This window comes from Mustela erminea, chromosome 9, assembly GCF_009829155.1.
Source record: "Mustela erminea isolate mMusErm1 chromosome 9, mMusErm1.Pri, whole genome shotgun sequence".
NCBI classification, from domain to species: domain Eukaryota; kingdom Metazoa; phylum Chordata; class Mammalia; order Carnivora; family Mustelidae; genus Mustela; species Mustela erminea.
In genome coordinates this window covers 90,974,656-90,993,419 of record NC_045622.1, presented here as the reverse complement: position 1 = coordinate 90,993,419, position 18,764 = coordinate 90,974,656, and the positions used below count along the sequence as shown (strand labels likewise).

General features: G+C 36.5%; 1 protein-coding gene across 5 annotated transcripts in view; it reads left to right on the top strand.

Annotated features, from left to right (window-relative positions):
- LRRC4C (leucine rich repeat containing 4C) overlaps positions 1-18,764 on the top strand; it is a 1,206,407-nt gene that overhangs the window by 909,875 nt on the left and 277,768 nt on the right. For all 5 annotated transcript variants that reach the window (XM_032357772.1, XM_032357770.1, XM_032357771.1 and 2 more), the window contains one exon: positions 7,225-7,312. The gene's annotated coding sequence lies outside the window, so the exon portion shown is untranslated. The remainder of the gene's footprint in view (positions 1-7,224; positions 7,313-18,764) is intronic.

Here is an 18,764-nt window from a genome sequence, read left to right as displayed (position 1 = left end):
AGACATTCCATGTTGTTGGTTCTATGCCATAGAACCAACTATGCCATGTTGGTTTTAGGATTTTGCATTTCTGGCTGGGTATTAGAGTTACAGGGCTATCGATGTTAAGATGCTGTCTTATGTTGACTTTCATCTCCTGGAATTTCTTTATCTACTTCACTTCAGTACATTCCTTGTAGAACCTTTGACTATTGCCCAATAAACATTCAGGAACACTGGTCCACTTCATCCTTCTACAACCTGATTGTTGGTATCATGTATCACTATTGCCTGAGTGTTGGAAAACTGTGACTAAGACCCACTAAGTCCCCATAGCTAGTACTTCAGGAGCCTAGGCTATCCTCTCCTTCTTTCTTTCACTATTGATATTCTCATAATTCTGCTGGCAGCTGTGAAGACAAGTCTCATGACATTAAAAAACTGTGGAATTTCTAAGGGTCTCTGGTATTGTTACTGTCTGGCACTGGAACCCACCAGGGCCCACCTCCTCACTTCTTTCTTTTTTCAAGGACAATGCTCTACAATTTCTTCATCTCCTGTATTGTAATGGAACTTTCTTGGTCATTTATGGAAGTTTAGTGCCCCCCCCCAAAAAAAGTCTTTCTTGGTGTCATTCTTGATGAATAAATCATATCACTTTTAACCACTTTGTTGTCTCCAAAATCTTCCTTGCAAAGACATTTGTTCTCTGCCATGGTACTTCCAATGTGAGCCTCCCAGACCATGATTCCCTGTGCTGCTATCTTTGGTACTGGATTTGCTGTCTGGACACTGAATACAGAGACTGACAGTGGGGCAAGGGGTGGTGACTGCTTGGTCTCATCCTAACCATTGGTCATGCACAGCAGCCAAATCTGGATGAGATGGTGACTGGGCCAATGATGGGGATGGCATAGCTTCTTAAAACTTTCTTCTGACTGAACAAAATCAGTCATTGCAAAAAGGAGGAAGACGAAGTTAAGAGGAATGGAGTTGGGACCCGTGGGTGGTATAGTTGGTTAAATGTCTGACTCTTGGTTTTGGTTCAGGTCATGATCTCAGGGTTGTGAAATCAAGCCCAATGTCCCACTCCAAGCTCAGCAAGGAGTCTGCTAAAATTTCTCTTTTGCTTTGCCCCTCCCTGTGCTGTCTGACTCTCTCTCTCTCTCAAATAAATAAATAATTTAAAAAAATAAAAAAAAGAGGAACGAAGTTGTCAAGAACCACAAAATTGGAGAGCAGGAAGGTGCTCTTAAAAATCACTTCCTCCAGGGACACCTGGATAGTTCAGTGGGTTAAGCCTCTGCCTTCGGCTCAGGTCATGATCTCAGAGTCTTGGGATGAAGCCCTATGTCATGGAGTTTTAGATGGTTGAATTCACCTATCCAAGGTCACTTGGTTATAAAGTTGCAGACTTCCTCTCAAGGTCCCATGCTTTGAGACAAAAGGGTATATACAGAACTGAAATAACTTTAGTTCTCAACTATAGATGTCTTTGGTCACAGCAACTTAGAAAACAGAGGAGGCACATTCAGCATCATGCTAATAACTTTCAAGCTCGTTTCCAAGAGGTAACCTTAGTAATTGTGCTGGTTTGACCTGCAGTACTTCTGCTCTAAAGAATACCTTCACAGTTGAGACAGTCCTTTCCACTCATTAGAGATTTAAATAAACGGAAGGTAGGTAGCTTGCTCATAGAACATCAACTCCTTGCTTCATGCCCTTCTTGAAAGGAATAAAAGCTCTTAATACTTATTTTAGCTTAACTACCTTTTCTTCCATTCTCAGACAGATTTTTTGTTGTTGTTACTCTTTCATCTCTGCTGACAGTGCCAAGACCATGGAAAAACACTCTCTGCATATAATGACTGACAGTAAATGACTAGGCTAAGACCTAGGAGTGCTGATCCTGTCATTTATTCAGCTGAATGACTTTATTCAAGTAACTTATTAGTTAGGGAAAAGGGATTTTCTGTTCATGAAAATCCTGAGATACAGAAGCAGGAAATGTGGTTCTCATTCTCCAGGTAAGAAATATGGATGTATTTCCCTTGGAAACATTTCCTTCAATGCAGCTATTTTGTATAAAGTACTTCCTCTCTAGCTAGATGAGAAATCTTACCATAATTCATAAATTATTTTATAAAATCATTATATTAAAGATCAGGGAGACCTTGGAGATGAGCTTTTCCAGGTTAATTCATTTTATAGATGAGGAAACTGAGACTCACTGAGGATGATTTTTCTGTGAAAGTCATCTAACATGTTGATATCAAGTTTATGAAAACCCTCTCGGCATATCAGGCCAACTCGTCAATGTCACCAATCTTCCGTAATCAGAAATGGCTGTGAAACTCTGATAAACAATTTGAGGGGTTTTAAGGGGCAGGGGGTAGGAGGTTGGGGGAACCAGGTGGTGGGTATTAGAGAGGGCACAATTTGCATGGAGCACTGGGTGTAGTGCAAAACCAATGAATACTGTTACGCTGGAAAATTAAATAAATAAATAAATAAATAAATAAATAAATAAAAAGAAATGGCCATGAATTAGATCAGGGAATCCACATTGTCTAATCTAAGCCTAAAAATATAACAGTAATTCAGAAATAGTCCATTTTCAAGAGACTTTATATACTCTTCCTGGGGCCTGATAGAGCCAGTGTTCATAGGACGCTTACCTGTATTGATTTGAAGTTTATTTTTTATGAGGGAACAATTTTTTGGAATGAAAACCTTTCCGATTCAGAAAACGATGCAACATATCTCAGTGAAGTTTGACTCATCAAAACACATTTCTTAGATTTTTTTAAAAATCAGGTCATCTTTTTTTTTTTTTTTTAAAGATTTTATTTATTTATTTGACAGAAAGAGATCACAAGTAGGCAGAGAGGCAGGCAGAGAGAGAGAGAGGAGGAAACAGGCTCCCTGCTGAGCAGAGAGCCCGATGCGGGACTTGATCCCAGGACCCTGAGATCATGACCTGAGCCGAAGGCAGCGGCTTAACCCACTGAGCCACCCAGGCACCCAAAAATCAGGTCATCTTTGAGAAAACAATAGAGACTACTGAGAATTTGTGATTCAACTTCCCTTTAAGAAATTAGTGAAGATTTTCTTCTTTTTATTTTCTTCATCCCATTTTTTTGGATCTTTCCAGTCTCCTTTCCTTCCTTCTATATTATTATGGATATTAAATTTTATTTATGTGCTCCATAACTCTTTCTATACATAATCACTTTGTGCTACATACTGCTTTGTTTCTACTTAAATATTGCAGGTGACTGCAAATATAAATTCATAGTAGGTTTTACAAACACTCAAATAGAAATCAATTAACCAAGTAGACAAAAAGAAGTACATCCAAATAGCAGAAAGAAGGAAAAAACATTAACCAAAAGAATCATAATTGTTACTAGAAGTGGAACGAGATTTGAGTTAGAATACATCAGAAGCAACAAAGAGGAAGATCTTTCAAAAACTAAGTAAAAGCAGGAAATTCAAAACATTTCTTGTGTATGTCATGTTCATTCATTCGAAAAAGTATTTATTGGAAAACAGGTATGCACGAGGTGCTATTTTTAGTACTCAGGATACATCATGAGTAAAATCAATAAGATCCCTTCTTCTAAGAATCTACCATTGTAGAGCAAGGAGGTAGATAATAAATTACAAACTTCATAAATAAATAAATAAAGTATATAGTGTTTCAGATAATACATCCTAAAGGGAGAAAAGGTGCCACAATTGCTGCAAACCTAATGCTCTAGGCAGGTTAAGCCTCCTTGAGAAGTTGACATTTGAATAATGGCTTGATTGGGAAGGACGGAGATAGCCATGTGGTTGGTGAGCAGAAGGGCCTCTCCAGTGGAACAAATTGTCAGACCAAATTTCTGAAGATATAAGAACTAAATACATCCTGGAGGGGAAAAAAAAGGGGTACGCCAAACAGAAAGGGGAAAGTTGTAATAGACAAGATCACTGAAGTACTCATAGCTCAAATTACAGAGGATGCGTCGGACTTGTTCTTTTTATCACTTGCACTAAACACAGTATCTGGTATAGAGTTAATGATCATTGCCCTCTAAAATATTGAACAAATAAACAAGTGGACGTATGAGTAAAATTTCATGGCATTTCCTATTATTTAAGTGGGAAGAGTGGGTGGGGTGGAGAGAGGCCTGTTGCCCAAAATGGCTAATTATCCATCTTTCTGTTTATTTATGCCTTAAATGACGTTGAACTGGCTTTGTTTAAAATATTTCTGATGTAAAAGAGAGATCAGGTAATGATTTAAGTCCAGTGTCATACTTCATGAGGTAAAATAATTAGTGTCATTATTTCTGATCTGGTTGAGTTATTTCATGCTTATTTCATTTTCCTCTCCACTATTCCCATATGCCCCTCATGTTATCACTCTCTTCCCTTCTATTCTACCATCTCACCCAGAGGTATTCTGAGCTTGTGAAAATGAAAATGTGTAGTAGTTCAAGAGTTTGGGGATAACAGCAGCAAGGTGGAAAGATCTGCACTGCCTACCACGGAACTGCTATAAAGATAAGAGCAAGGACACAAGCCAAATTTCCTCCAGTCATCAAAAATATACCAGTGCTTTCTACTAGTCTCAGTGTATCCTTGAAAGAATGTCCAAATGCCCCTGCTGGCCACATAGAGTCTGATCCATTTATAGGTTAATTTTTCTGCCATTAATTCATGAAGTAGCTTCTAGTTCGGTTGCTATAGCATCATGAAAAAAGAAGAGAACTGATTGGATTTTACTAGATTTCTTTGGATCTTAAATACTAATATGGCTTAATACCTCCACTATGTGTGTGTGTGTGTGTGTGTGTGTGCAAGCACACATGCATGTGAATGCACACACACACGGGTAGAGGAGACTTCATTGAATGTAATGTTTATGACCTTGGAAGGAGCTGGAGGTTTTGCACACTTTGGCAACTATTTCCCTTGATAACATTTGGACTGTCAATGTTATAATCCTTCCCTTCCGACTTCTACCTGCAAGAAAAAGCAAGGACCAAAATCTACCTGAAACATCTGTTTTCTAGGATGACTTCTTGGCATTTGTTATTATTAGATTAATGCTTGCTCATTGAAAGCACACACACATGCACACCATACAGAAAAAAATAAAATGTAAAATCCCCAAACCAAGTTCCCCATTCCTCAGAGGTTATCACTCTTAGCAGTTTAAAATGAATTCTCTAAAACATGTTCTATGCTTATTCAAATATAGTATACTTATAATTTTTAAAATACTACATTCAAACCATGCAGTCTAGGCTACATTTATTTGCTTGAAATCATCCCATGTTGTTATATATAGATCTTCCTCATTCTTTCTAATGATTATATAGTATTGCTTGGGTGGATTGCTGTAAGATATTTAGCTGGTCCTTTTTTGATGTTCTTTCTACTTTATCATTATTGTAAATGATGCAGGAAATTCCTTTGCATACACATTTGTACACTGACATCTATTTGATGATGATGGAAATCTATTGAAAGTGCTTTTAAAAGCACTTTATATTATTTCTTTAAAAATGAACTGTCTAGAAGGAATCTATAAGAAAAGAGCTGCAAAACATCCCTTATTTCATGCAATTCTAAAAGTACAGGTGCTTACTAAAAGGTGGAGCATGCTTAATTTATTTTTTTCACCTTGGAAAAGAGGCAAATTATAGTAAGCTAAAAGTATTTAAGGTTCTTTAATGTGCAGGGAAAAAAACCATGAAAATATTATTCCTTTTCATTTTGAAGTTTCATTTAGAGCCCTACCTTCATCAGAAGATCTTTGTCAGTTCATGTTCACTCAAGTACCAGTCTTGAAGGAAATAGTGAAGTGCTATATCCAGGTTTCTCAGAGCAGATGTGCCAAATTTTTGTGAAGGCCACTTAAATTTCATGGACCTTGCAAAGCTTAATTAAGATGATTTCCACTTCTCTGTATGACAGTGATATATTTTACCTTGTCGGGTTTGTAAAGCCCTCCGTAATCTGATGTTATTTTGCTAGTCGGATTTATCAGTGGTTTGCTGATAAATGTTTAACAATTGGCTCCCTTCCCCCATTGAAAGAAAATGGCAATAAACACTGTGAATATACACATGCATAAGTTTATTATAAATTCTACCAACGTAAGACATATGCAGCATGAAATTTATAATTATTAACACAATATGCAACATCCTTTTTTCCAAATAGCTAATTGATTCTCCTTCAAAGCTCTGATTAATTTTAGCTGAACTCTTGCTTTCATAGCCAGTATTCACAATGCACATGAACATGGTTCCCACATTAATGTTGGTTACTATTTTAATTATGTTAACAAGTAAGATAAAAGGGGAATAATGAAACAAAGGTACTGAAGTGATATCACTGAACACTGAGCACAGAGCTGGTAAGAGATGCACAGAATCACACCGTGGTATAGTATTTCTGTCAAACATTACAATGGACAGGACAGTGGTAGGAAGTATCAAAATCATTAGGAAATGATGAGTTTTCAATATGTATTGTTTTTTAAATATAATTTACTTAATTATAACTTCATATAATTTAATTTTAATCATGGCAGTGTTCAATAGTTGACTCAAAAAGTTCTTAAAATCCTGGTAATTGACCCTTATGAGACTATGAAAGTGGTTCGAGCTCACTACCAGCTCTTATCTCATTAATTTGTACAGGGTAAAATCTACTACATTGGGAACTATCCTTCGATGCCCCTCAAGATTGCTAGAAAAGAGAATGTAAGCTTCCCTGAATGCAAAGACTGGATGGAGTTTGAATTTTTGGTAAAATGAATCTAATCAGCTGAACTTTTTTTAAAGCAGAAGAAAAGATGACCTACTTTGCATAGATCTTGAGATTCTAGCAAGATTCTCTTATCCAAATGATTATTTTATAGGATAGTCAAGTTGAAATCACTAGTGAAGTAGGACAATATTCTATGGGAAAATGTGTTGCCCCCTTCTAACAAGAAACCAACTTTGAACCTGACAGTGTGTGTTCAGAAAAAAATGATTCTTTGAGTTTCAAGTTATTTCAGATTTTTACATTTTTTGTTCGGGCTCAGGGAAATGTAAAATAAGGAACTCCTCCTCCAAAGAAATAAATATTTAAATAATGAGATCATTATAAGGTCACCTCCCGTTCTTTCATCCTGTGGTAGATTCAGTAACATCTCAACAACACATCTTTGCTCATTAAACCCTGCTTCTTTATTTTCAGTCATTTTGGGGAGTGGCAAGGAGCCAAGGAACACCCTTTCTCCTCTGTGTCTTTGGAACACCCCATTTCTTCTTGTGAAGATTATATGGTATGTACTTTTAACTTCCTTTAGTTGCTCCCCATTTCACTTGCAAAAAAATGTTATACTTTTCTTCAACTAGATCTCCATCAAAGAACAAATTTATATAAGCCCATGCATACCCCTCGAAGTTGATGGGCAAAAGAAAATTTTACATTTGTACAAAGATTAAATGAAGTTTGCCTTTTTGGTCAAGTGAATCTAATAGGCTGAACTCTTTTAAAGTATAGGCAAAAGATGACCTACTTTGCCTAAATCTTGAAATTCTAGCAAAATTCTTTTGTCTAAATTATTATGTATGTAAATACACTTATATTTAAATATTTAGTTTGAAAATGCAATGGAAATCAAATTTGCATTAACTAGGCAGAGTTTTATCTTAGAGATCAGGGAGAGTATCCACTACAGAGCTAGGACAATCACGGAAACAGTGGGCTTGCCTTGGTGTAGTGTGGTCTTACCTCGACAAGAAGGATGACTTTGCAGATTCTCCACAGCATTTTGCTTTTTATGTTTTCATTTAATAGTGTGACATCCTACGACAATTATCATTATTTTTGGTCCAATTTTCCCTCTGAAGCAGCTTTGACACAGATCAATGCATCTCAGTGTCGTTTTTTATGGAGCTGCAACATCAAAACCTGACAGCTGGAAATCTTAATTGGTCCAGTGACAGAAAATATAATGACTGCTCACAGTGACTTATTTTATCTGACCTTGTGTTTAACTCAAAGGTAAATTTTCATCTCACCATTGGAAAAGAGAAAGTTGTGGGGTTGAGGAGTGGGGCAGGTGGGCCAGAGAAAGGCCCCTCTTTTGGAAAGAAATTGCTATGGGTTTAGGGGCTATTATGGAATTAGGGTTTAAATGCTGGTCTCCAGTAATGGATACCAAGGGTCTCCATGCCTATTTGAACTGCCAACCTTTCTGCCGTGCCTGTCGTTACAAATGGCAGCAAACACGGAATGCAGCATGGAAGGTTGCCCATAAGCGACTGGCTGGAGGCCCCGTCACAAAGGCCACCAGACAGCTGTCAAACAGACTGGCATTTGATCGTTACTGACTTGGTCTGGAGCCCAGTGACTTTGACCCAGAGGCAAAAGGTTTCCTGTAATACCACCCAAATTGCCCAGTCCTCCTGGTCCTGGAGAGAGAGCTGTTTCTAGAATAAAGACACGAGATTTGTCCTACCAGGCCCAGCTATGAAACCAAATTTTCAAGGGTCCTATTGGCAGTTAAAGCTGGTGTATTAAGAAAGTATTAAATTCCGAACATCTTTACTTCACCTTGGATGAGGACATGGCATAAAGAGAGAGATAGCATGACAGTGAAAAAAAAAAATGCTGGAGTTCTTTTAAAAAGACATCTTTGGGCTTTATTTGCAAAGCTTATCTAATTCACTAAGAAGTCACGAAAAGTGAAAAGTAGGTTGCCTGTGTGAATGCTCGCTAACTGCAAATCTCCCTGAGAGTTGTAACTGATGGTAATGAAGACGATAGTGATGATGATGGTGGTCGTGTTAGAGATGGTGAACTGGATGTTTTTCTTCTACAGACATATTATTAGCATGTTCTTACAATAAGAAAAGGTATCAAAGATACTGTTGGTCAAGGCTATAGTACTGAGTAGTTAAAGGCATAGACTTTAAAATAAAGATCTGGCTTGGAATTCTGCCTCCAAAATTCATGAGCTGGTAAGCCACAGTTTCATCTATTAAAAAAAAAAAAAACAAAAAACAAAAAAACAAAAAACCCAAAAAACAAAAAAACAAAACAAAACAAAAAAACCTACTACAGGGAATTATTGAAAGGATTAGGTGAAATAAGGCATGAGAAGCAGTTAGTACATAGGCTCAACACATAATTGGTACTCGGTACTCAGCCTTCCAGCTTGCTTATGTTCCTTTCAATTCAATAAGGGCTGAGCTAGTGTGTTCCTCAATAACTCATTCACCAGCTGAGGCTAAGGAATGGCTCACTTAGCATGTTTCTCTGCCAGATGTATCTTTTTTTGTTAGTCTAGGTCTCCCAAGAAGCCAATACCAAAACTAGATTTTCTCAAAATCAGAGTCTTTGAAAGCAAATGGAGACAGAATTGAGAGGAAGGCTGGGAGAAACCATTGGATCAGGCTGCACCTCTGATCCCAGGTGAAGGGGAGAGGGAAGGAAGACTGTATACAAGAATCCTAGATCATTGTGCAGAGTAAGGAAGCCTCAGTGAGGACTTTCAGGGGTTCCTCAAGACAGAGTCATTGGTGAAGACACAAACCTTATTTCGTGCAGGAAGATTTGTCGGTGCTCTTTCACCAAGGGAAAGTCAAAGTGAGAAAAGTAGTCAAAAGAGCCGCATGTTGAAATTCATTCAGATGGGTGCTGGCATTAGGACTCTGCGTTGCAGCAGCACTGGCTCTGCTTGATACCTGAGTCATGATTCAAAATGGAAATAGATTTGTTTTTTATCACATTTCCGGTGCAGCTAAACTCAAACCCACATTTTCCTCTCCTGAGATCTTTCTGCTTCTGGAAGTGGAAATCATTCTCCATTTCCTCATTTTAGTAGGAGGCTTTTTGTGGGCCTATGGCACACTTCTCAGAAAGGCTTGCCAGAAGAAGGAAGGAAGGAAGGAAAGAAGGAAGGAAAGAAGGAAAGGGGGGCGCTGGTTGGAGGAATATTTGGTGCCTCAGCATTGTTTTGTGTTTCCTCTCTGTTATTAAAGAGAAACTATGAAAAAAAGAAAAAGAAAAAGAGAAACTATGCATTGGGTTGTATTATTGCCAAACAATTCACAGAATAGTCAGACTATAATATGCAAACTCTGGAAAGAACCCCATGCTAACTGCTCCATGGGAAATGACTTGCCCTAGGCTGTAGAACTAGTAAAGGAAAAGTCTATATCCACCTTTCTGTCTTTTCTCTTTCAATTGACTATGTTGCTTTCCTGTTTCACTTTTTATAATTTATTTGAAAAGAAACATTACTGGTTCTCAACGTTTACAGAAATCCCAGCCAAATACTTCAGATAGTACTGAATCCGTTTGAAGTCAGGAAGACACGTGAATTTGCCATTCATTGATTCATTTTACAAATATTGAGAGCTTATTATGTGGCAGGCATTGGTCTATTGCTAAGAATATAAGTACACAAAGACAGGCCAAATTTCTTCTCTCCTGGGGCTTATATTCTAGTCTATATTCAGAAAGAATATTTTATCTATGACTCTGTTATTCACTGGCCATATGATCTAAGACAAATTTCTTAATCTGAGCCCCATATTTCCTTGTCTAAATAACAAAGCCAGGAAATTCTGCTTTGCTTTGTTATTAGAGGACCAAAAAGGTAATATCATTAAGTCCCTTTGCAGAGTGCCAGGCAAATAATAATAATGTGATATAGGATGGCTTTTGCTATAATCAATTTTGGGTATTCCATTTGCCCTCATTTCAGCCCCACCATTTTTCCTCTTCACAGAGATGCAGTAGGGTACAAATGTAAGCTCTGCCCAGTGCCTTCACTTCTGTTCTAAGTTCCAACCACACCAACTTTATATCTGTTCCACAAACACTCCTGTCTCCTTCTTCCTTTAGTGTCTTTGTATCAGACCCTCTGCCTGGAACATCCAACCCTCCCTTGCCCATCCTGGCCTCCTACTGCCTTTTTTATTTGCCTCACTGCTACTCATCTTTCTTTCAGCAATTACCACTTGGCACGAAGTCCTTCCTTAACTTCCCAGGCTCAGTTAGATCTTCGATATACACTCTTACAGCAGGCACGTTCACATGATTTGCAGAGCCCAGCACAGAATGAAAATGTGGAGCCCCTTGTTCAAAGAACCAAACAAAAGTATTGTTAAAGGTATTAGATTATAAAGGTTTTCCCTTCTTCTTCCATCTCTCTTGATTTGTCATTTTTATAATTTGTTAATGTCATTCTAAGAAAAATTTAATTTGTAATTTATTAACATTCACTTTGTAGATTGTTAAATTATAACAGAAACATTTAATTATTATATTTTGGCATTCATCTTTATCTCATGCAATGCCAGTTTTAATTGCAAAGGTGAGTTTAAGACGTATGCAAAAATAGGCATTACCCAAGACCTGTTTTGTAGTCTGTATGTGTACCTGTATTTCCTTCTTCCAGGAAGAATGGAAATGTTGCACACAATCAATTCAGATGTTTGTATTTTACTTCTTAGTATACACATATTTCACTAGTATTCTCTACTTTTAGCTTACTGATGAATAAAGAATTACTTACTACAAAACAAAACAGAACAAAGGAACTGTGGGTCACACTCTCTTACTCTTTGCTTCAATGCCATTGTATTCAGCATAAATGGTTGGCTGATACAGGGAAGTTACTGAGTAAGAAAGGATCTGATAGGCTTTCTGGGTCATTTATCTTTCTTTCAATAACATTAGCCTCTTTCTGCATTCACACTGAGCTCTGGTTAGAATAGAAAGTGTTCCTCTTGGGGCTGTCAGTTGTAGATGTAAAATACTTACCTTCTATCCTGTAAGTATCACTGAACCCCTATGTATCATAGGCCAGCCAGAATGCTGTACTACATATGAACGGGGCAGGAGGAGGTGGTGGACACTCATATTGCACTGTCTCCTCTGCTCATCTGCATGTTACATTATACCACTGGACTTAACTGTAATGCACAACTTCAAACATAAAATTATTAAGAATTTCAAGATCTCAGTGGGAGAGCATTAAACCAAGTCTTCAGCCTTGGTTTACATAAGCTCTCATGAGACTTCCCAGATTCTGTGCCTGGGAAGCTGGTCCTGCTAATAACATCCGGCACTTTTTCATTGAAATCCTTATAACAGTTGTAATAATGGACTTTTGGAAATTGTTTGTTTAACATATGCCTCTGTGGTTAAGCTGCAAATTCCTTATCTACTTTCCCTGGGAAGCATCTTTGAGTATATGAATATGGATGGGATACATGGATGGGAATACCAGGAACCTGGAGTCTTCTTAAAGTTTCAAGGAATACCTTGAAATTAATGACAGGAGTTAAAATTAGTATGTAATTAGAATTCATAGGTATGTTTCATAGCTATTTATTCCCTTCCTCTTTGGGGTTATGTTTCACTTTCTAATTCTGTGTGCTCTGCTTGATCACACCTTAGTCATAAAAAGAATCAGTGGTACTGCCACTTGCTCTAAGAGAAGACTTCTTCCTATGTGTGTGTGTGTGTTAGTTTTAATGAATACACCACTCACTGCATAAAGAAAGAATCCATCTATTTCATTAATAACAGATTTTCACATTGCTCAAGTTCCAAAAGGGAATGTTTCTTCTATTTTTGCAGGTCTTATTTTATTAACCACACGAAGTGAAATAACAGTTCATTTAACTATGTCAAAACCAATAGAGACTCACTGCTATTTGCTTTCTTTTGTATAAAGTTTAATGCATTTTTAATTCCACCCCACTGGTTGGTAAACCAACCATTATGGTTACCATTGCCCTATAATGCATTTCAGTCATTTCTAATAAAAACCAGACTTTAAGATGGCTTATCATTATCTCTATAAGCTACTGGAAATGGATTCTCTCCTTGAACTGCTGGTTCCTACAGCACTCTAGCTAATGAAAGTAGATACAGAAACACTATTCAAGTAAACAAAACTGCTGAGAATTTTTTAAAGGCAAATATAATATTCAGCAAAATCTGTAATTTCACATTCTGACCTTCTTTGCAGAAGTTATTCATTTAAATGACAATCCTCTAGTCCCCACTGACTGTGCTTCCTTTCTTTTACAACATGATTTCAATAGAATCCATCTAAGTCTAGAATTTACATAAATTTTAAATAGAGAAGGATATGTTTAAGCACAAACACACTTTCATTCATTTTTAGCCATTGAATAATAGACAGTATATACAAATGTTGGTATATAATCATCTATGCAAAGTCATGTGAATGAATAAATTTATGTCAGCTATTCATATAGTAGAGAAGTTAACACAGAATACTAAGAAATGTATATAGTTCTTAGATTTCACATAATACAACTGTTCATAATTTAAAGGAATAATGACCTAGGAGCTGTGAAGAGTGAAATTTGGTCAAAACATCTGCTACTGGTATAATCTGACATTGATTCAGACATATTTTGGACGTATATCCAGGAGGTAGTGATAAACCGAACATCATTTCTGTCCTCAGCGAACTTAGATTCAGGGTAAGTGACTTGAATAAGTAAGTCACTTATCGATCCCAAGTCCTCCTGGCTTTAAAACATTTTTTTTTTAAATTTCTTTGTGTCCTCTTCAGTTTCTTCCATAAGTGCTTTTTAGTTTTCAGAGTTTAAATCTTTTACCTCTTTAGTTAGGTTTATTCCTAGGTATCTTGTTTTTGGTACAATTACAAATTGGATCGATTCCTTGATTTCTTTTCCTGCTGCTTCATTATTGGTGTATAGAAATGCAAAAGATTCCTGCACAATGATTTTATATCCTGCAACTTTGCTGAATTCATATTAATTCTGGCAATTTTTTGGCGGAGTCTTCTGGGTTTTTCACATAGAATATCTTATCATCTGCAAATAGTGAAAGTTTGACTTTTTCCTTGCTAATTTAGATGCCTTATATATTTTTTTGTTGTCTGATTGCTAAGAACAGTATGGAAGTTACTCAAAATACTAAAAATAGAACAGTTGCACTACTTGCACTACTAGGTATTTACCAGAAAAGACAAAACAAGTGCTACATGCACCCCAATATTTATAGAAGCATTATCAACAATAGCCAAGCTATGGAGAGAGTCCAAATCCATTGACTGATGAATGGATAAAGAAGACATGGTACAAACATACAATAGAATATTACTTGGCCATCAAAAAGAATGCAGTTTTGACATTTGCAATGACACGGATAGACCTAGAATATATTATGCTAAGTGAAATAAGTCAATCAGAGAAAGCTAAATATCATATGATTTCATTGATATGTGGAATTTAAGAAACAAAGCAGATAGGCATAATGGTGGGGGAGAAAGGAGAGACAGACTCTTAATGATAGAGAATAAACTGAGGGTTGACAGAGGGAGGTAGGTCCAGGATGGGCTAGGCAGGTGATTGATGGGCATTACAGAGGGCACTTGTTATGATGAGCTCTGGGTATTTTGTGCAAGTGATGAATCAATGAATTCTTCTCCTGAAATGAATATTGCACTGTATGTTTCATTTTATTTATTTATTTATTTACTAGTACTTATTTTTTTGTTATGTTCAATTAGCCAACATATAGTACATCATTGGTTTTTGATGTAGTGTTCAACGATTCATTAGTTGTATACGTTAACTAAAATTTAAATAGAACTTTAAAAACCCATTTATTTAATCACACAAATATCTTCTGATATTTACCAGAGATTACCTAGGTATTACAAAGAGGCACAAAAATGGATTTTATATAACTCATAATTTTAAGGAGCATACTGTCTATAATGAATAACTATGACGATAGACTATATGAAGCACCGCAGAAAGATTTAGTTAATTTGCCATGGGAATGAGAAATGAAAAGAGTTTCTAGCCAGCAAGATCAAGGCTCCCTTGAATAAATAATGTCTGAATTGGGCCTAGGGAGATGCAAAAGATTTTAAGTGTTGAAGCTGAAGGAAAGGTGGGAATTATAAGGAGAGAAGGTGGAAGACCAGAGGAGGGCAGCACCCAGGCAAGTATATAATATGGCCCTCTGTGACTGAGTATAGCGTGCGTGAATGCTTTGCTTATGTTCTCCTCTTTTTCTTTAATGTCCTGCCCTTGTAAAATCCTCATTTATGAGCAGGCCTAGTCCAAATATTGTCTTCGTTGCCTCTTTCCCCAAATGCTTTTCAAAAGAACCAATCACTTCCTGCTATGTGCCGCAGCATGGTACTTGATATGCTATAGTATGGTTAATTATTTATGATCCTTAGTCTTACCAGAATTCAAGATCCTTCCAGGTAAGGACTATGCCTGATTTTTTTTAATCCCCTCCATTATGTAGATGGGTTCTGGCTAAATAGATGTTGAACTGAATTCATTTGGAATCATGGAAATTATGATTGCAAAAATGGATTGGAACCAGATACCCAGGGTCTTGAATGCCATGTTTAGAAACTTAAAACCAATGAAGGCTTTTTCCCTAAATATGATAATAGTAGCTAATTATTTTTGTTCTGGGCCCTATTTTACATGCCGCACATATTTTATATAGTCTTAAGAACAACCTAAGCTGTCATTCCCATTTTAGCTAAAAGAAACCGAGGCCTACTGTTAATAGAGACTGGCCAAGAGTCAGAGTGAGTCAGTGGTGGGGCCAGATTTGAACCCTGGGAAACACACCCCAGGAAAAGTTCTCTTAACTACTATGTAGAACTGTGCTTCACATAAAGGGATTTTGCAGAAATATTCAAGGTGAATCAGAAGGAAAAGGCCTGAGTGCAGGCCTTCACCTTGGAGGCAATTACAACTGAAAAGACAAAATGAGTGCCTTTATTATGGTGAAGGAGGTGAAAATGAAAATGGGGTTTATATTTGTTGTCCATCCAGAATTTAAAGGGTTGATAAATTATTCCATGTGAGCAGGAGAGAAATAAAAGTTTATGAGATTTTTTGAGGCCATGTAACTGAAAGGAACACTCTCACAAAAAAAGAAAGAAAGAAAGAAAGAAAGAAAGAAAGAAAGAAAGAAAGAAAGAAAGAAAGAAAGAAAGAAAAAGGAAAACGAGGAAACGAAAGAAGCAAAGTTCAACAATGGAAATGATAACTCTCTGATCAATAATGCAATTTATTTATTATTTATAAATTACACAAATCTGGATGTGGCATCTTTTTGTGATTTCTACTCCTCAGGAAAGACACAGTTTGCAATACAGTTTATTATTATGTACCATTGTTGTCATTTTTATTCTGGCTCTGCAGAGATACTTTTTCAAGACACACATTATGACTTATTTTGGAAAATAGGCAGCATATATAATAATTGTTTTCATTAGAGGTTTAGAATGAAAGCTAGAATTTTCACAGAAATGTGCTTTAAAAGTGAACAAACCATCATAGCAAAAAGAAGGATTTTTACTATTGGCTCCTCGATGGGTAACCAGAAAAAAAAAAAAAAAAAAAAAGGTATTTTATTGGAGAAAATCAGTATTCTTCTATACTGTAACTTTGGGAAAGTTACTCAACCTCAGTAAGTTTGTTTTCTGACATGTAAAATGGCATCAATATTGGGAGTGATCTCATAGGATTGTTGTGAGTATCAAATGAGATACCACATACGAAATCTCTGCACAGAGTGTTTTGTATAGGAAGCCCAGGAAAATATTAGCTACCATTGTTGTATTAATACTGTCTGTTTTTATTTTCATGGAAATTCCTGACAGTCTGTGCCTCACTGGAGAAATTAGGAGAGTACCTATTATTTATTGAGAGAGAACATGCAACCATTCTTTGACAGCCGTAATTATAATAATCTTAAGCTATCATTTCTTAGAACCTGCAGCAGTTAACATTTGATTTATCTTATGGTTTGAGATGGAAAAATTAAGAATGGATTTGGAAGTGTTTTATATTCAGGATTTGTATCCCATACTGCCCATTGAGCGATTTGGCTTTGATGTAAAAACAGTAAGAGAGAATAAGGTAACATGTTTTTTGAATTTTTTTATTTAAATTCACTTTAGCTAAAATATAGTATAGTTTTAGTTTCAGAGGTAGAATTTAGTGATTCATCAGCTGTGTATATTACTGGTGCTCTTTACATCAAGTGCCCTCCTTAATGCCCATCATCCAATTACCTCATCCAGCAACCCTCAGTAAGAGTCTCTCGTGGTTTGCCTCCCTCTCTGTTTCATATTATTTTATTTTTCCCTCCCTTCTCCCTTCTCCTATGTTCATCTGTTTTGTTTCTTTTTTTTTTTAAATTTTTTAAAATTTAGTTAACAGACAGAGATCACAAGTAGGCGGAGAGGCAGGCAGAGAGAGAGGGGGAAGCAGGCTTCCTGCCCAGCAGAGAGCCCGATGCGGGGCTCGATCCCAGGACTCTGGGACCATGACCTGAGCCGAAGGCAGAGGCTTAACCCACTGAGCCATCCAGGCGCCCCTGTTCTGTTTCTTAAATTCCACATATGAGTGAAATCATATGGTAATATTTAAAAAAAAAATGAAATGTATTCTATAACAATGGATCTTCAACATGCCCCACTACTGAAGCACACGGAAATGTATTGTTATTATCCGAAACAACCAAATGGAGTATTTTAATGACATACATTTTTGGTGTGTTTAATTCCATCTTAAAATCTGGGAACAATTTTACTACATTAAAACATTACTGTGCAAATTAAAAATACTATAAAATCACAGTTCTGTGAACACAAGTCCACAAAAAAATCAAAGTGCTTGAATAAAGTATGCACAGGTGAATTTTCCTGTTCTTTCAGTAGCAAGTTTCCTACACGTTTTATTATCATTTAACCATCAAGATGCTTAACAACAATAAAAATTCAGAAAAATATGTAGTGAAATAATGTAAACTTACATCAACATTATCAACCAATTTCTCTTTTTTGGCCCCTTCAAAACAGGAATACGGATACTGTTTTTTGTAGCTAGAGAACACAGTCCTGTTTGTCAACCACCAGCATTCCATGTGAGCATAGATTCTGAGTCACAACATAGAAGTTAAAAAGGAAAGGAGAAACCTTACTTAAGCGTAAGACAGGCTTATGTGACTTTAATTGCAGTCTTTTAAAAAAAGACATAGAGGTGATATTTCCCATGGGTATAATAAGAATCAACGGTGCGATGTATTACCAAGAAAGCAAATTGGACTACATTAACAGATTATCTCTAGATAACAAAATTATCTCTAGAACAAAAGAGATGACATTTCTTCCTACTTTGCAGTAGAGAGGCAACAATTAGATTGTTGGATTCCGTTCAGAATTTAGAACTTTAACTTAGGTAGACATAAACAAATGCACTTTCAGGATTTTCCACTGGTACCATGAACAACCCCATGAAGAAGTGCCTCTTTTCTACACCCTGATAACTGAAAATCCTAACTCTAGCAAACCACCCTTAACCCAGGCCTTCGTAGGAAAGGGAGGAAGGGGGAATTGAAGAGAATAGGGCAGAACATATGAACTCAATCAAATATGAACATACTATTTTGTTGCTAGAGACCTGATTGAATATGAGAAGACATATTATCCAGACCCACAGTGCTTAGTATGGTAGCTACTGGCCACAGATTGTTATTAAGTATGTGAAATATGACTGGTCTTAATTGAGAGGAGCTATAAATGTAAAATACACACTATGTTTTGAAGAATTAGTGTGATAAAAATGTAATATATTGCATTTATAATTTTTATATTGATTACATATTGAGATGATCATGTTTGAGATATTTGACTTAAAATATATTAAAATTAATTTTATCTGTTT